The sequence below is a fragment of the Alligator sinensis genome, unplaced genomic scaffold (genome assembly GCF_000455745.1).
Source record: "Alligator sinensis unplaced genomic scaffold, ASM45574v1 scaffold118_1, whole genome shotgun sequence".
In the NCBI taxonomy this organism is placed as follows: Eukaryota; Metazoa; Chordata; order Crocodylia; family Alligatoridae; genus Alligator; species Alligator sinensis.
Genome location: NW_005841850.1, coordinates 5311784 through 5331854, shown reverse-complemented (window position 1 = coordinate 5331854; position 20071 = coordinate 5311784).

Below are 20071 nucleotides of genomic sequence, written 5' to 3'. Positions count from 1 at the left end.
GGCTGCACTTCTATGACTGTGAAAAGGAAACTAGATTATGCTTGATAGTAGCTTTGGCATAGTTCATGTTTTAAGGCAGCCACTTGGATGTCTGGTTCAGTTCTGTTTCTATTGCCATGAAGCAGAAAAGGCGCTAGTGAAATTCCTGGGTGTTTCTAAGTTAATAATATAGTTGGGGCTGGTCCTGCTTTGAGCAGAGGGTTGGGCTAGGTGACCTCCTGAGGTCCCTTCAACCCTCATTGTCTATGACTCTCCCACCCCTGGCACCGAAAGGCCAGCATGGGAAGGATATAAATTAGACCCAAAAGGGTAACAGGGAAATTCATCCCATTGGGAGGTCTCTTTTGGTATTTTAGGTTCTCGAGAAAAATAAATGAGTATCCAGAAGACAAAAAGAAAAATGTTCTCCTTAACTAAAGCTATCTGTTTTATCTATCAAGAGAGGAAGTCTCGTATGTAAGAATAGGTAAACAATTTTGAAATGTTGGGTACCTCAGAGACTGGCAAAAGCAAGGATATTAAGAACAAAAAAAGGCAGAGATCAAAATCTCTTGCTATTTAATATCCTCTTTTGCCAGTCTCTGCTGCTTTATGAAGAAAAATATATTGGATAATGTACTTAAAATTATCCCAGTTAACTTCCAGTTCAGTAGATGTAAATACACATAGTGTCATGCTCTTGAAAGTCAATTGGATGCTACATGCTTAGTGATTGCTTAGGAATGGCACAGTACACATTTAAGTTGAAAATCAATGGGAAATTTGACTTTTTTTTATAACTTTCATGGCTTTTTTCCTCCTTTAGTCAACATAGACTCCTGCAAAAAAAAACCCAACAAAACATTGATTAGATTAGTGTTGTTCAGGATTTTTTGCTTTGTGAATCCACAGCTGTTTGATCTTGTCAGAGTGGAGATTTTCATATTGCTAGGGTGGCCATATGTCCCATTTTAGCCAGGACAGTCCTGGATTTCAGAGGCTGGGCCCAGCCAGCCGCTGGGAACTCTAATGGGTGTCCCAGAAATACAAGGGCACGGGGTGCAGTCTGACCGGGAGTTGAAGTGGTGCAGAGCACCTTGCAGGCAGGCAGTGTCCCGAATTTCCCAGATGATGTCCCGGATTCCTGGGATTTCCATGTGGTCACCCTATATCTTACATGTGTTGATTTTTTTTCCCTTCCCAATTAAAAAAACGACCATCTTTGGTCAAGCTATGGTTGTCATTCCCAGCTGTCATGGTGGCATTTGTTTAATTAAGAGTAAAATGATCTGTGTGCCTAGAGAACCACGTGAAGGAATTTGCAGGACAAGGTCCTTAGCTGGTATAAGCTAGAATAGCTCCTTTGGAGTCAGTAGGGGAGCTGTCCTGCAGTGGATGGGGAGGGCAGCAAGTAAAACAGGCTTCTCTTATTCTTTAACTAAACTATGAAACCACTGCTAGAAGGCTTGACTGATATCAGATATTGGAGCCAAAATGTGACTTTTCATCCTTAAGCAGATCTGCCATTGAATGATAGAGGCACTTTCCTTAAAATGTGACAGTGCATCGACAACATCAAGGCAAGAGGTATACCCAAGATTCATGGCCCATCAGGCTCATGTGGGTAAGGCACCCCGGCTTGGATAGTGCACAAGGGAGTGAGCTGACCAGCACCTTGTCTATCTGGCTTTGAGTCCCCAGCCTGAGTAACCCATTGCCCATTTATAACTAAATTGACTCAGGATGACCAGAGCAGGGCTTGAACTTGTGTACCTGGAGCTGTAGCAAGATGCTTGAGCTTCCCTGCTGTCCTGCTCCAGCAATGATGCAAGAAATCCCTTGAGGATTGGTTGAGGAAGGAAAGAGATCTTGCAAAGTACAGAACCAGCTGACATGGGATCAAGTGCTCCCTTAGTACCTGCGTTACTTGAACAAGGTTTTGGTGCTGACCAGTAGCTTCCATCAAAGTTCATCCTGCTATGGCTCTTCTGGGGTTTTATTGCAGGGGGGATCGTCTTCCCTTTTTTAACTGAAGTGACAGTGTAGTGCCTAATGTTTAGATTGCTGTGCATTGCCCGTATTCAGACATTTGGGTTTCTATGAGTTTCCCTTTTGTAAGGAAAGTCTTGGGACACCCGCAAGCAAAGAAGCGTGGTTTAAGGAGACTTTCCAGGTTGCCTGCATCTCCCCCCATTTCTCTGTCCACTTAAATTTGGAAAATTAGTGCCTGGAAAAAAGCAAGCTTGTTCTGCAAGATGGCTGCTGTGTTCTCTTCAGGAGGGACATTCTCTAAATGGGCTTTCAGCTCAAGGTAGCTGCATTATGCAACCAGGTAGAGACCAAGGGGAGAGACAAAGATGCTCCGTTCAGGAGGACAAAAGGCTACAGGGGAGGAAGCATGGATGTTTTTATGACAACGCTTTGACTGAATGATGCATTCATCCCTATCCACGGGTGTTTGGACACCATTCATAGGGCCATATGGCAACACCACCGCAGCCAAATAGTACCGCTGTAAAGGTGGCAATATCATCTGCAAAATAAATATCCATTTGAAGGGAGGTTAACTCTGTATGCATCCAAATGGATGCACACAGCAAAAGCATGTGTTCAATAATGATGGGCAAATGCAAAGGCTCTGGTTTGCTTTAGACAGGCAGCCAACAGTTCAGGAGTCTATCCAAGCCCATTTGTTTTAGGGTCGGATAAGACTTTTCCTTGAAACATGCTCTCTAACGAGATCTCATGTCCCCTGAGCTGGAGCAAATTCTACCATGGATTTTTGTTGAAATGCAAAGGCAGTGTCTCAATTTCCCAAATACTTTAGACCCTCAAATAAAGGTTGCGTTTAGCTGAGCTTCACATTTGAAAAAAGGTTCGGGCTGGTTTTGATTTGATCAGATCTGGTTCTCTCTTCCCTACAGACCTGGGCATGTGACACCACTGCCTGCTCTTCCTGTACATACTAAGTAAGTACTCCATCTGCCATGCTGTGTGGAAGCACATCTCCCTCTCCAATGTAGAGGTCCCATTCTGGATTTGAATGCTTAATGGATAAATAAACAAGATTGTTTCCCAATGCCCGCATTTAATTTCTCTGCAGAAATCTATGCTTGCCAAAGCCCTATCTGCATGCAGGTGCATACCTGTGTTGATAAGGGAGAATGTGAGGTGCATGCAAACGCCACAGCTTCTCTGATTCATAAAAGCAAATATATGCAGAAAACAACATCAACCCCCAAGAAGGATATTTTCATTTTTCGCAGCATAGTTTTGATTGAAATGTCTAGCACTACGCTCGTCATCATGATTTGAAGTCTGCAGCTCTTACTTACAGTAAATAGCACTTACTGAGGAACAATCCCATTGGTTATTAGATGCTTTTCTAAGCAAAGTATGACCACATGTTTCAGTGAAGTGCTATCCAGTCTGAAATAAAGACTGCAAAACCTGACCTCCTCTATTTAATGCCGACTTCCAGCCAGTATTCTAGCAACCCACGCCAACTAACCCTCCAAGGATCGATTTTTGAGTGCTGTGTGTCAGTCAGTCAAAATCCTTACTAGTTGTTTTCCTTCCATAATGTCTGAAAATATCTGAGTTACAGTTTTTAAGTGAGAAAAGTCATATAGCAACTCAACTGAGTAGCTAAGCATACATTAGTCTTAGCTATAGTAATTATTTTCTCAGTGCCAGATTCTACTGTTAGCTGTGATACTTTTATACCTGTTGAATGGTTTTAAGCAAGCCCCTGTGAATTGCTAAGTTGCTTATAGACAGAGCGACTTCAGAAAGGATACGGGTAGAAGTGTAGCAGGGGATAAGCCAGTGGCCACATGGTAGAGTAGAACACAGACTTCTGGTCTGATCTTTCTCTTAGACCATATTTCAGGACCCAAGTACAGCTGTCCTAATTCTGTTCAATTCTTCTACCTACCCCACTCGTGGAGGGAATAATGCCCCGGAGCAGCTGCTAGCCTTAGGGAAATGCTGGAGAAAATGGTGTCTCTTAAATCTTGCCCACTTCTAGAGCTTTGTCTTAGTGTTATCACAAAGTGTCTGCCCTCCATTTAGCCTTCACTCCCCCAAAATCTTCACTGGAAGATAAGTGTCTAAACCCTTACTTTCAATAAATGAGCTGGGGTCCCTTGGACCTCATTAGCCATTTATTGAGAGCTAACCAGCTAACCCCGTTACACAGAACTGATTTCTTTAGACTTTCCCCTAGAGCTTTGTCAGCTTCCTATCCAAAATGAGGAGGATGCAACTTTCTACAGATTCTGAGGCGCTCGGATGCATCGGCAAAGAAAGCAGTTAGATATGTGCTGAGGGTGGATTAAACATGCTCCCTAACCCGATACTCTTCCCTTAATCTTAGATTTTACTTGTAATGCATTCAGGAAACTATTCTAAGCCATCACATATAGAGCAGGAAGCACAAATGAGAGGCTCCAGTCAGGCATATTAAATAATATCTGAAAGGTGGCTGAGAGCACCACAAAATATTTAGGCAGCTATTTTGAGCATATTGCAAATTATTTTAATGTAAAAAAAATAAATAAACAAGGGAAATGAATCTCAAGTGAGTCTCGATAAGACTTCCAATTAACTCCCATGTCATCCAAAGCAAGACTCCCGAGGGTCTAAGAAACATCCCGTGTGCTTGCATGCAAACATCCCTCATGCTGCATGCACCATATTGAATTTGGATCTCAGTTGCATTAGCAGGAATCCAGAATAGCTGCACTAATGTAAGTGAAATTACTATGATTTCAATCCATGAGAGCAGAATCTGGTACATTTAAAAGCTTTGCAGACTATTCTTCTTGCAAGGGATTCTTGAGTTTGGGAGGGCTGGGACAGTTGATGCTAGCTGGGGCTCTCTCCATGTTTTTGGTCAATGTTTCCTTAAGTAACCTCCCCTTGAGCCCAACAAAGGATTGGTCAGGCAAAAACTGCGAGGAAAATAAGGCTGGAGAGGGAAGGAAGGACCCGATGATCTCACGAGGTCCCTTCCAGCCCTCAACTTCTGTGAATCTATGAAAGGACCTCAGCATTTGACACTTTGTTCATTAGTTACTTGGACAACATTATGGTGGTTCTAGTATTATAATAGGCTTTGATTGGATGCATGGCTTCAGTCTGCTAGGCGATGCCTTAAGTTAAGCGTGAGCATATTTCCTATCCCAAAGAGCTTGCACATGTTGTGGAGCAAGTCAGAGAGATTTTACCAGGATTGATTCTCTTGCGATCATTTATTTTTTGCAAGAACAGGTACTATGCTATAGATACTGTCCTTCCCGATTTGTGCTGTGTACCCGTTGCTCAGAGTACAAAAGAAAAGCCAGTGAGGTTTTGCTAAAGGTTTGCTTTCCAACCCTTCTTTCCTCCCTTTATTTCATTTACCAAACCTTAAACTTTGAATTTAACATGCATGTCATAGTTTCATAGTTTCATAGTTTCAGGGTCGGAAGGGACCTAATAGATCTTCTAGCCCGACCCCCCGCCAGGGCGGGAGAACAACCCAAAAACACAAACAAAACCACTCCCCCTAAAAACAAAAACGGGACTCAAATGAGTCCAGCCAGGTAAGTATCCACGTCCACGTCCCTATTAAGTATATTCAGAAGAATTCAAAATCTCTCAAAAATTTGACTGGTATTTCATTTTCCTATTTAAAAAAAAAAAAAAAAAAAAAAAGCTGTACAAATCCTTGGCCTGTAATTTAGTTCAGCAGAAAGAAAAGGCATCATTATCTTTAATTTAGTGAGTTGGTATTATGTGGGGGGGGGGGGGAGAAATCCCTTTATGGACATAAAACAGGTCTTCTATACCAGTGTTGATCTTGCTAACCTTCAAATGAGTTCAGAGCCTTAACCTATTATCATCTCGGCATGAATGCAGTATCAAAGATATCTCTTTGGCCTTAGACAGAATTACCATTATCCAACAAGGAACAATATATTGGGTGAGAGGGTTTCTTGTTTCTTTATACAATTTAAGAATGGACTATTCTACAACAAGAATTGGAATTCTTTAATTATTAAAATGGTTCAAAGCTTTTGTTACATCCCTTCTTTTTTTTAAAATCGGCCGTATTTTCATGACATACCACAGCAAGCTATCATTTACAACGCTCAACCCATAATGAAACCTTCAGAAAAGATGTGGGCATATAATTATATGCTTCTGACCTGAGAAGTGTGTCAACTTGTGATTAGCTTGCCCAATAGAACCGCAGAGCTGAGTATTTCTAACGATGTAACTGTGGAAAAGGCAATAGGTCACATTAGCAGCTGGGTGCAAGTCCTTTGACTTCAAGAGGTCTGTGTTAATTCATGGCAGCAGAGGATGCAGCCTCACCTGCATTTTACTGCCCTTTTTGTCAGAATGGTCCTCACCTATCTAATATCTGTCTGTGCTTTCCTTCTTCTACTTCACAAGCTCCCACTCATCTGTCAAGAGGATGTAATAACCATTTGGCATCCTAATAATAATTGGGAGAATCTAACGGCAAGCGTGCGCAGCCATAGTGACTGCAGAAGGCAGCACTGGGGCAAGGACGGCAGGATTCATTTGTTAAAACAGGCAGCAGAAGTGTTGACCCTTTTTTACTCTTAGGGAGGAACTCTGTTGTGCGGTCCATAGGAAACATTGTACGGTGTCCTTGGCCAGTGCTTTTTAAACATGCGTGTTGCACCATCCTCGTGTTCATGAGATTTAAATGTAGGTGTGGCTGACCAATCTAATTGGATTAGTCAGGAGGATGCAGGCTGATATTCAATGCCATGCTAAATGGGGCATTCACAAATGGCTCTAGGTTGCAGATTCCCATCATCATCTTTTTTCATGTACGGATGGAATGGGAGATTGATTACAAGAGTCAAAAATACATTTTTCAATGCTGTTTCAGAATGGGCAAGATTCATTTGATAATATAGCTAGCCTACATATCACTTGCCAAATCTTCATTCTTTAACGTTTGACTCTATATATTTTGATTTGTTTCTGCAATAAATCGGAAGCCGTAAATAGTATAATAGGGCCCATATGCAAGCAAACTCAGGAGTGTTAACTTGGAGCTCAGATTTTACAGTTTCTGGGGGAGTTTGATCTTTTGAGCATTGTAGTAACAATATTACAATTAATTAGCATTATCTTTCTCAGGGAACAGTTTTACCTTAGCATTAATTTTCAGAGAAAATTTGGATTAGGCGTGGTGGGATTCAGAAGATCTGAAAATATATGGAATTGAATTCTGCTGTTTAAAAAGAAGTCTCCTCTTTATATCCTTACCTTTACTCCATGAGCATCATGGTTTTAATTTATGTCTCATTCCCACAAACACAGTTGAGCTGGCAGAAATTCAGACCCATGCAAAATACCAGTCAGTCCTATTTAGGTGGGGGACTGAAGACGTGAGAAGTTTTGGATATGAACCAGTTGCATTATGCCAAGCTTCACATTCTTTAGGATCATAGAATTATAGAAAATGAGGGTTGGAAAGGATCTCAGGAGGTCACATCTAGTCCAGCCCCCTGCACAAACCAGGGCCATTCCCAACTAGATCATCCCAGCCAAGGTTTTGTCTAGCTAGGTCTTGAAAACCTCCAAGGATGGAGAGTCCACCACCTCTCTGGGTAACCTGTTCCAGTGCTTCACCACCCTCCTAGTGAGGAAGTTTTTTGTAATCTCAAATCTAAACTTCCCTTCCTGAAACTTGAGACCATTGCCCCTTGTTCTGTCATCTGCCACCACTGAGAGCAGTCCAGCTTCATCTTCTCTTGAACCCTGCTTCACATAGTTCAAGTCTGCTACCAAATCCCCCCTCAGTCTGCTCTTCTCCAGACTAAATAAGCCCAGTTCCCTCAGCCTTTTCTCAGAAGTCATGTCCCCATCTTACTAACCTTTGTTGTTGCCCTCCTCTGGACTCTTTCCAGCTTGTCCACATCCTTTTTTTAGTGACGGGCCCAAAATTGGACATTAATCACTTAGCGTGGTTTATCAACACAGAATGGACAGAAGAGTCTGGCTACATGGAAAAAAAAATAAGATCAGGCCTTAGGTCCAAATCCTTCCATTCATTTTGATCAGTGAGACTGGCTACGGGGGGAAATGCTGACTGGTCACTGGGGGGGGGCAGTGGCCCCCCCCCCCCCCCCCAAGGGGGCATCAGTTGCCCATGTCAATGGGATCAGCCTTTTTGGCAGGTGTGCCACAAAATATGCCCCACACCCTCCCCAAATGCCACTCTGATCCTATGCTCTTGCCTTTCTGCTGCATGCTTTCTGCTTCAGGCGCCATCTGACACTATATGTTCCCTGCTCCCCCACCTCTGTGCTGCATGCTGTGCCCATAAATTGTCCCAAGCCACTTGGCATGCATGCCAGGGGCTGGCCACCCCTGTTTAAGTAGAGGTGAAAAGTATTGCATAATTTCTTTTGCTTCCTTCCTATATAACCATGCCAAGAGTTTAGTAGTCTACAAATGCATAAGGATCATGAAAGGCTGTCTCTTCCTCTCTTCCTGAAGAGGCATAAATCCATTTAAAAAATCCCATAATAAAAGACAGATGAATGTGGAGAAAATATGACCTGTTAATAAAAGACTTTGTCAAACATTTAATGTAAATATTTATACAGCACTATCCCATTAGTGCTTACACTTAATCTATTTCGTCTGCTAATGGTTCTGATTAAAATGGGCTCCCTCTGTAGTTTATCATAAAAAATGGTGATATATGATAGCAGACAGCTGGCTTACTACCCTTCCCCATTAAATGGGGAAGAAAAGACTGATAAATCCAGAGTCTGTTTCTTCAATATTTTTCTTATCATTGGTCATTTTTGTGTCTTACAGGAAGAAAAGCAATTAAAACACAGCTAAGTTTTCACCACATGTTTCTGGGAAGTCAGCTTGGTTTGCTTGTCATTTTGGAAAGCAACATTTCTTTGCAAATGGAAAATCATAAGAATTTAAAATGTCATTTAGAGCATCTAAAATTGCCCTGTGGAAGGGTTTGCTCACAAGTCAACCTTTATAAGCGTATGAACATGGATTTCTCTTACTCCTGGGAAATCTTGTCCAATTCTAATTCTTTTCAATGTGGTAGGGCAAGAAGTAGCCTGAAGTTAAATGCTGGAATATATTACTGTGTTTAGCACTTTGCACAGACATTGCACTTACTGTTTTTTGAATACTGAAAACAAATGATGGACCTGATCCTTTGAATGCCTTGAATGCTTCCGATTTATACTAGCAAATCTATTGATGCCAGTAGAATTACTTCAGGATGAAATGACACAGAAGTCTAGTGCATGGTCCTTAGAGTTAAGGTGTATTGCATATATAAGAATGGCTTGCGAGTAAAGGATGCAGGATTTGTCTGCTGTATTTTTCCCTAGAAATACGTATATCGTTACGTTACAGACAAAAGACCCTCAACGCTATTTAAACTCCAATCTAATAACATCCTGAAATGTGCTTGGGGTGAAATTCTGGCCTCACTGAAGTCCATGGCAAAACCCATCTTGACATGGGTGTGAACAGGATTTTGCCCGCTGTGCTCAAGCTTTTTGCTGAACCAGGGAACGGTCAGGTAGAATTGGTATTAGGATCACTGGGTCATGAAAACTCAGCAGCAAAGGGCAAGTTTAAGATGTCTCTATTATACTGTTGAAAACAAAAGGCAACTCTAGTAAGAAACCACTACAGCAGCCCATAAGTGGGGAAAGAAAGAGAATGTTTCTAAGGGGGACGACCTCCTCAGCAGCTCAGAGGCCGAGAGAGATCTTGAAGTCATAGTTGACTCCAAGATGAACATGAGCCGGCAGTGTAATGAGGCCATCAACAAAGCCAATCGCACCTTGTCATATATTAGCAGATGCATGACCAGCAGATCGAGGGAGGTGATGCACCCCCCCTATGCGTCATTGGTCAGTTAGAGTACTGTGTCCAGGTTTGGGCACCACACTTCAAGCGGGACATGGAGAATCTGGAGAGGCCTCAGAGGAGGGCCACTCGCATGATTAGTGGCCTCTGTGAAAGACCCTACGGGGGAGGTTGAGAGATCTGGATCTCTTCATCCTTCACAAGAGACGGCTGAAGGGAGACCTTGTAGCTGCCTATAAGTTTATCAAGGGATGACAACAGGGAATTGTTGATGCGCTATTTACCAGAGCACCCCAGGGAGTAACTAGGAATAATGGGTGCAAACTAGTGGAGAGTAGATTTAGGTTAGACATTAGGAGGAATTTTTTTACAGTAAGGGTGGCCAGCATCTGGAACGGGCTTCCAAGAGAGGTAGTACTAGCACTTAACTTGGAGGTCTTCAAGAGGCGGCTTGATAGTCACCTGGCTGGGGTCATCTGACCTCAGTCCTCTTTCCTGCCGGAGCAGGGGGTCGGACACGATGATCCATTGTGGTCCCTTCCGACTCTACAATCTGTGAATCTATGAATAAAAGATGTCACTGTCGGAGACAAGGGAGCGCAGTGAGGTATGAGCCCCTGATATATGCAACTAACATAGCGCGAGTCAAGACTTACCTTGGATGAGTTTCATGATTAGGGTCTTAGACCAAACAAACTAAGTTAGCTCATCCTGAATGCTGTGCTATTCTGATTACGTTGCTACCAGAACCTACTACTAGCTCAGATATAACTACTCTACCGTGCAGTTTGCATTGCAGACTTTTCCACGGACTGAACTATGCATGACAGTGAAAAGGGGAATATTCAAACCAGAAATGAAAGGCTCTGTTGCCTCTTTCCTGACAATGAGAGAGAATGGGCCAACGCTTATTTAAATTGGATGTCTTCCCTTTTTTGTGTGAGCTCTTAAACCAAACTGGGTATTCCTCAACTCCCACAGCCCCGCTTTTAAACTCAGTGAGATTAAATTAGAAGAAACATCTTAAGTACAAAATGTCAGCAGTGAAGGAAAAACCTACTGCAGTCTAAATATCTCTGAAAGAAGCATTCAAAGGTTAGACTGCACTTGAAAGAAATAAAAGTTACCAGTAGCTATGTGGTGCCTCATCAGAAGTCCATACTCGGGAAGCGAATTGCTGAGTCTCTTGAGCAGTCAGAGCTCTTACATTGAGTTTGACTTGATGAGTATCTCTTCGCTCTACCCTTTTTCAGCTAATTTCCACCCAAAATGCATATACTTGGCAATGTCTAAAATAGAAAAATGGAAGATATTTTTCTCTCCGATCCTCTGTTAGGAAGGATGGTCTAGCCACAGGGGTATATGCATGTCTAGCATCCAGGGTTCAATTCCCATCTCCACCATGGGCTACTTGCATGGCCTTAGAGTTTCTCTACCTACCTTGTGCCTCAACTTACTGTCTTTACAGTTTAGATACTACTGCTCTATCACACAAAGGAATTGTGAGGGTAAAATCATTCGTTTTATTCTGAGGCAAAAAGAGAGCAGAGGGGGACGTAGGAATAAACCTGCTCCCAAGGACACATGTCACCTGCTGCCACTAGTGCGCACCAAACTGAAATTTGTTGGTGAAACCACTCTGGGAACATTTCCACACACTACTGCACCCACCCAATACTTTTTCCCCCAAAGGCTGTTCTTGGGACCCATCTCCACACTACCTAAGCAGTTTTGGGCACCGCACTTCAGGAGGGATGTGGACAACATTGAGAGGGTCCAAAGAAGGGCCACTCGCATGATCTGGGGACAGCAGGGCAGCCCCTATGAGGAGAGGCTACAGGATCTTAACCTGTTCAACCTTCACAAGAGAAGGCTGAGGGGGGACCTGGCGGCCGTCTATAAACTTACTAGGGGGGACCAGCAGGGTTTGGGAGAGACCTTGTTCCCCCGAGCACCTCCCGGAGTAACAAGGAATAACGGCCATAAGTTGCTAGAGAGCAGGTTTAGACTAGACATTAGGAGGCACTACTTCACAGTCAGGGCAGCTAGGATCAGGAACCAACTACCAAGGGAAGTGGTGATGGCTCCTACCCTGGGGGTCTTTAAGAGGAGGCTCAACGTTTACCTGGCTGGGGTCATTTGAGCCCAGTTTTCTCTCCTACCCAGGGCAGGGGGTCAGACTAGAAGATCTACAAGGTCCCGTCCGACCCTGCATCTATGAATCTAAGAGTAGTTGTGAGGGATGCCACTAGAACGGATTCACTTATGAATGTCCAGGTTATGGACAGGGTGAGGTGGGCAGTGTGCACTAAAGGATGAGTGTTAGGGGTGTGTGAAGCAGGCCCTATTTGATTTGGATTTGGCCCAAATTGGGCACAGTGATTCAATTCATTGATTTGGATCGCTGTCCCTTGTTCGATTCAGCTGAATCTGAATCTGAAGATTTGATGCTGATTCGGAGAATCAGTGATTCGGCCATAAACACAACTTTAAATGTTTTTTCTACATACCTCAAGGTACCAGAGTGGCTTGTGAATGCTGTGATGCTGGGGTGAATGGAGCGTCCCACAGGAGCATGGGGGGACCCCAACATGCTTGACGGTGAACCCAGAAATGGACCGGAAGTACTTCCAGTCCACTTCTGAGTCCACCAGGGAGTGCACTGGGGCCAACCCCTCCCAGCTCGGTGATCAGCCGTGGGGGGATCCCGAGTGCCCTCCCAGACCCAAGAGGCACCAGTAGCTGAGACGGGGTGGGGGGAGCCTCTCAGTACACTCCCCGGTGGACCTGAAAGTGCTTCTGGTCTACTTCCGGGTGTGATGCCAAGCACACTGGGGAGCCCCCTGTGTTCCTGTGGGATGCTTCATCTACCCCAGCATCACAGCATTCACGAGCCGCCTGCTACCTAGAGGTATGTAGAAAAAACATTTAAAGCTGTGTCTATGTCTGAATTGATTCAGAGAGATTAAATGGTCCTCTGATTTGATTTGAATTTGGAGATTCCACCGAATCGGGCCGAATCAAATCAGCGACCGAAGCTTTGCACAGCACTAATGAGTGTCCCTGGCAGCCCCAGGAACCCAATGTAGTCTTATCCACAGAGACCTTTGGAATCTCTCAAATCCCCAGTCAGTGTGGCAGTGGGGAGGGTTTGGTTTGAACCCGTTTGTTCTCATAGCTAGGTTCGTATAAACTTACCGGGGGGACCAGCAGGGAATGGGAGAGACCCTGTTCCCCCGAGCTCCTCCCGGAGTAACAAGGAATAACGGCCATAAGTTGTTTGAGAGTAGGTTCAGGCTGGACATTAGAAGGCGATACTTCACAGTCAGGGCGGCTAGGGCCTGGAACCAACTTCAATGGAAAGACCTTGGGGGGTTTTAAGAGGAGGCTTGGTAATTACCTAGCTGGGGTCATATGAGCTCAAATCTATCAGGGTCATATGAGCCCAGTATTCATTCCTGCCCAGGGTAGGGGGTCGGAGTTGGTGATCTACTTAGGTCCCTTCCGACCCTACATCTATGAAACTATTAAACTATATATTGCATGTTACCTTGAGAGGGCTTAGTAGCTCTTGGCTTGTCTATGTATCAATGCTAAAGTAGAAGAATAGCATCTAATAATCTTTTAATTGGACAAATTCAGGAATATTTGCCATTTGGGTGGAATGTCTCCTTTCTGCTCTGTGCAGAAGACTCACAAAAGGCCCTGCACATCCCTTTAGTCCTTCTAAAGTCGTCTTATGAGGAATTTTGATTTCATGAAGCTATACTGATTTTTACCAGGCGAGGGCTTGCTCATTAACTAGAGTTGGTCCTAAAAGTTGAGTTCCGGTGAAACTGTAATACTTTGCAAAATCAAGTTGATTTCTCTGCAGTTTTGTTTTGGGGAAAAAAGAAAATTCCAACAAGGTCAAAATGACATTTTAATTTGGAAAAAAAACATCTTTTTGTTATTTGTTTAAAGTGGGTCCACATTGAAGTGTTTGATTCAAATTTATCTAAACCAAACATTTTGATGGACTCGAACTTAGATCTTTAAATACTTTTGTGCAGAGAATTAGGCAAGTTTTGAAGAACTCACAAGTTGTAGTCTGATTTGAAATGAAGCCAAGTTCTGAAATCCTTCTCTAACTGAATCTCTGCTCTTCTCACAGCTCAAACATTAACCTTATTGTACTTGCATCTGCTATAGTACTGTGACTAATAATGGAACACTTTTTGCCCCCCATAAGAACATTTATTGAAAACCGAAAATAATTTTCAGTTAAACTGTTTTTGTGATCTTTTCTGCAAAGTTAAGCAGTTTAGTTTGACTAGCATGAACACTCATGAAAATAAATTGAAGTCAGAGGGAATTTTAATTCTAGATCTGAATGCGTTAAGTGGGAGAGAAAATGCAGATGGGGCTGAAGTCATCCAGTCAGAGAGCAGACACATGCGCACCTAAGCAGCTTATTACAAATAGCATGCATTTGCAATGAAAGGTCTTAGGTTGGTCTTTAGGCCATGCTATATTTGCATGTTTGAAAATATTTGCAAGTTCAAATACTTAATTTTGCAAATGTGGCCCCTATCTGCAGGTGAAGAGCTGAGTTTTGGGATATGAAAAGGTAGAGGTATGGATTTTTTAAAATTTGTCCTGTTTGATTACAAGACCTAAATTCAGATGACTATTTGTTGTAAGTAGGTGTTGATTTATTGTTTCCAATGGAGTTGCACTGAGTTAGTGTGCCTAAGCATCTAACCCTGTACATCTCTTTAATTTTCTCCTCTTGCACCCTTGTTTGTTACCATTTTCCTATGCTCTTTCAACCCTTTTGGCTTCCTCATGGGGCTCGTGATAAATAATCATGTCCATTTTCCACCAAGGGAACCCCATCGTGGACAAAAAGGAAAAAAAAAAACCCCAAACCTTCACATTATTATCCACATTTCTCTCAAAGTGATAAACATTAAGTTGAATCTACAACATTATACCATATGTCTGCATGAATTCTTGTAACAGATGTGCTGAGGCTTGGAAAAAGTTATTTTAGATAAGCCAAATAATCTTTTCAATTATCTTTTGCTGAAAATATTGTATTTTTGTAGGCATTCAAGAGCATTATGGCATAAAATACTAGCCTAATTATCATTATCTTCTCTATTATGTTTGCTGAAATATTTTTGAAGTTGTCAAATATGCGGCTATTTGATTATTTGGGAAGAACTCCTTGAGTATTTTCCAACTGCAGTGTATTTTGTTTCTGCATGGTATAGTTTAATTCAGCTACAAGATGGGGGAGGAATTAGCTGGCAGCAAAGACGGCACCAGTCACTTTGGTTTTTTGGCAAGAGAGGCAATCCTTAGAGGAACTACACTGATGATATTTCCTGATGAATGAGATATGCCATTGCAATCTGTGGATCTAGCCATATGAATAAAGGCTGTTGAAAGGGGTTAAGGCATTTCTTTGTCCATAAGCAGTTCACTGAACCTCTTAAGTCTCCACATGGCAAGATGCTGAGAATTTTAACCTAATGCAGAAACAATTAAGAGTAAGCTGAGTGATAAGCATACGAATGGTCTTAACCAACTTGCTTCCCATTAAGTCTTTTGCTTGGTTGGGTGGAAAGACTTAGCACCCCCCAGGACTGAGCCCGTAATATCAAAACTTACAGGCTGGCAAAGATTTGCCGGGTAGATGGGGGATTTTGGTAGGTCCCACATAACTGGAAACACCGCAAAACAATACTGGTCTGGAAATGAAGAGAGACATCAAAGCAGCCAGCAGAGAGGCATGATTTACAGCGCATCCTGATAGCTGCAGGAAGCACAGCATTTGGAAGTTGCTCAGAGGCAAGTTGGCAATTATTTTCCCCAGCTCTTGAATAAGCATGAGCTAGGCGCCATAAATGCAAGTCTTTATTTTCGGACAGGAGAATAAAGCATCGTGTTTCGAGCACTGGTAGATCTATTTACCTAAATTATCACTAAACCTAATGTCACCCCTGTACACTCCATAGCATGTTATTGAGTGTTCCAGCTGAGTAATCTCATTAGAATTTGTCTCATTTTCACCTCTGGCAGCAACCATGTACACAGCTTCTGAAAAGGTTATTCACACAATATTGCATGACCTTGATGAAAGGCTAATTTGATAAGAATTCAATTTAAAATTCCATTTGTACTGACAAACTAGGATTTTATTGATGTCACAAATTTTCAGCAGTGGAAACAACATTAGAATTGAGACTGCATTGTTCTTAGGGCCTGAAGGTGAAAAAGGCAGAGGATTTATATGAGCTGCTTTATCAAAAGGTCTAAACACCTTGCAGCAGTTTACTTTAAAAGCTTCAATAAACTGTTCTTAAGTTTGGGGGCTTTTCTCTCTCTCTCTCTCTTTTTGTTCTACTTGAAGTAAATCTCCAAGGTGGTGGAGATAAAGCAGTGGCTGATAAGTAAGATTGTTTTTTCTAGGCTATTCCAGGTGTGGATTGTGCCCTTTCATTTCTGGGTATGAGGCTGCCATTATTGTCTCCAAAAGCATTAAATAAAAGGAACGTGCTTTTGCCCTGGAATTCATTCATTAGATTTACATGATGTGAGAGCATGATTCTCCTCTTGTGTGGTGTAACATCACTGAAGCCGATGGAAGGAAACCAGGTGCAAGTGGGGTGAAAAGTAAGAGGGCTGTTCTCTGTATTTTCTGCCACGCTGAGCCTGGGAGTTAGCTACATTTAAAATGTTTTACTAGTATAGCCGAGACCATAAAATAAGCCTAGTTTAGACACAGCTATACTGGAAAAGGGTTTCTTCTTTGCCAGTATCACTAGGGCCTATGTCCGAATCGCTGAATCTTTCCAAATCTCTCCGAATTGATTTGGAGGGTTCCGATTTGATTTGGAGAGATTAAAAGGTCCTCTGATTCAATTCGGTTTTGGAGATTTGTCCGCTGAATCGAATCATGGACCAAAGCTTCACGCAGCCCTAGTAACTATGCCAGCAAATGTTTAATTGTAAGATGCAGCTTTACTAAATGTCAGGCTTTCTTAGCATAAAAGTTTGAATGAACTTAAAGTCTGCTTATAGTTAGACAGGTGACTACATAGCAATAGCTATCTGTAGCTCTCCCCTTTCCTCCCCATTGGATCTTACAGGCAGTATTCACACAAACCAAGTTCTGTAGAGCCAATATGGGAACTAAGCTAAACTCTGCGTGTAATTGCTTGCTTCATCTTTATAAACAGAAGAGGCAGAGAGATCACAGCTTCATTTTTAAACCTGGGGAGGAATTAGCTGTGCAAGCTGATCTATCTTCTCCATAATCTCTCTCTCACATACTTTCAACCTAAAATGACTCAGTTTTTAGCTCAAGGAGAACAGCAGCAAGAAAGAATAAACCTAAAGCCTTTGTGAGTGATCACGGCATTTGTACCTCGTCTGTAACAGGCTGAAGCCACCCAGAGAAATAGAACAGTTGCTTTCTCTGTTCTTAGCAACTGAGAGGCACATCACATGGAAAATACAGGCATCACAGTGACGTTACAGCGAACTGGAAGTCCAAAACCTCCAAGACACTAAGTTGTTCTGAAAAATCTATCCCTCGTCGTCACTGAGAGCTGCTGGGTGCTGAGCATTCGAAGTGTGGGAGTTTGTACCGAACCCAGAGCCTGGGGGACTAGCGAGAAGTAACTTAGGAAGTCTATAGTAGAGCTGGGAGTTTATCCCCCGATTTTTAAATCCTATTCAAGCTCCTTACCTGCAAAACCTATCCTCTCTCAGTCCATTTCACGTTGCACTTTATATAGTTATGAAGAAAGGTGTTGATTGATGCCATTGTGCATGCATTTGATATATAGCCAACTACAGACCTAGTTAAAGCTGAGGGTGTGCCAAACTCTCTTTAGAGGAATCCCTTAATGCAAGTGTATCTATAAATATTATTTTAAGATGTCTCTTTATATAGATTTATATATTTGAAACCATAGGAGGCTATTGCCTAAGACAATGGGTCACGTGGCAAGGCCTGATCGGAAAGTAAGGTTTGGTCTACACTAGAAAGTTTGGCCAGCAAAGCTATGACGGCACATCTCCTTTATCTGAATGAGGGACACTTCTGCCCACAGAGCTTCTGCCATCTGGGAGGTGGCATGGTGAAGCTGGCATGAAAAGAAACCTTCTGACCACATACACTGCTTCCCCTCTCCCATTGTAGAAGGGCTGGTAAAGCTGTGGTGGCAGCAACCCCATAAACAAGTTGTCCAAGAGACTTGCACTGCCCATTTCTCTTCCTGCAGGAGGCAAATGTTTAGGCCCTAAAAAAAAGGTTTTGGGGGTTGGCTAACCCTTTCAGGAAAAAAAAGGGGGCAGCAACGACAATATCAGGCTACCATGAATAAGTAGACTGTAGAAGCGAAGTAAAGGATGGAGAGATGGAAATGGTTAATCCACGGTTCCATGGTCTCGCAGGTTGATGCATTGCTTATAACTGTTTGCTAAAGCTTGCTGAGGTTGTGTTCAACATAACTACGTATAGCACAAGCCACTTGTGCCAGTAACACATGGGTGGGCTTATAGCATCCGTTAATAATTTATTAATCCTTTATAAATAGGGTGACCTCTTTTCTCAGCATTGCAATGATCCGTGGCTGACAGGGAAGACAGGGCATCAGGGGAATGGCAAGTTTAAATGTTGTGTTGTGTTGTGTTGTGCAAACAAGGGTCAAGGAAGGTAACAGGGAGCACAGAGAAAACAACTGCAAGTAGCCAGAGGCAGTAGGAGGGCACAAGCTGACATGTACTGAAGAAAAACAGGTGGAAGAGAAAAGCCAAACATCTCATTAGCTTGGGGGGTTTATTAATGTTAATTATTTCTTTTCCTCCTCCTGAATCCAGAAAAGTGCAGCAGCAATACAAGCTGTTGTTTGTGCAGAAAGGTGTCAGTGCAAGGAGGGGAGAGGGCACACGTGGGAATTTCTGCCTGAAAAAGATGCTTGAAAAATCATCACGCTCCAGCGTGGGAAAAACAGCTGGGCAGAAGGCATTGCTGACACCTAGCATTTGCACTTCCCTGGATTCAGGCTTCGTGATAGCAAGGCAAAGAGAGATTTTTTCACATGGCCTCGCTGAAGTGCTGCCTAACTCGGCTTGTACTTTTTTCCCCTAAAGCAAGAGCAAGGCAGAACAGACTGTGCTGTTCAAAGGGACAGACCCACGGCTGATGTAAATAGGTGTAGCTGCATTGGCTTCAGTGGAGTTATATTAACTCACAGCCCCAACCTGTCCCCCTGTATTATGTGATCTCTCTACGCTACTGGTTCTCAACCTTTCTAGACTCCAGGAACCCCTCAGAAAATGCCAGCCCTTAGCTTTCACTCTTACCTTGACTATGGAAAAATAATAGAGCAATTCTTCTCTCGCAAAGCACCCAGAAAGATCACGACCGGTCAGAATGCTTTTCACACCAAGGAGTCCTACTTGAAATCTCTGGGTGTATTTGTGAATCGTGTAGGTGTTTGCACACCTAACAGTGCTAATATTGTGTAGCCCCTGGTGGTACCCTGAAAAGGATCTCGCGGCACCATGGTTGAGGCTCTGCACCTCCTGTCTGTACCCACTGTGCTTTGGAAGCGTTGCTGATACAAAGCTCCCTGCTCCTAAACAGAAGCAGGTTTAGTACTCATGTAGGAGGCGATTCACTATGCACACATACTGCACATTCAGGGTGAGATTTTTTTTCAAGGCTACCTAGGGCAGTTCCATTACTTAAAATCCTCTCCTAAAACACCAAATGTTATCTCTGATTTTCCTTGAATCTCTTGTTGCATTTCTGCTTCCTCAAATCCTGAATCCATGCAACAACTGAATCTTATTTCCTCTGAAATTTGAGTGATCTGTGACTTCCATGAAGTCCCTGCTAACATTTAGGTAATCACAATTCACCTTTGTATTTCCCCTCCCTCATCTTCAGTCTGGAAGAACTTTCCACTGTGACAATCCATCATTTTCCCTGGGCAAGGCTGTAATCAAAGAGAAGGCATGATCTGAACTGGAAGGAGAACAGTATTATCTCTTTTCTATCCCTGCTTAGAACTATTAATTTAACTCATCTTCTCCTATTGATTTAAATCTGATCCAGCTGATGAGTGACTTAATTCTGAAACATCCTACATTTCATAATGCAAAGTTTTGCACTTTTTTTTAACTTGTCAACCTTACT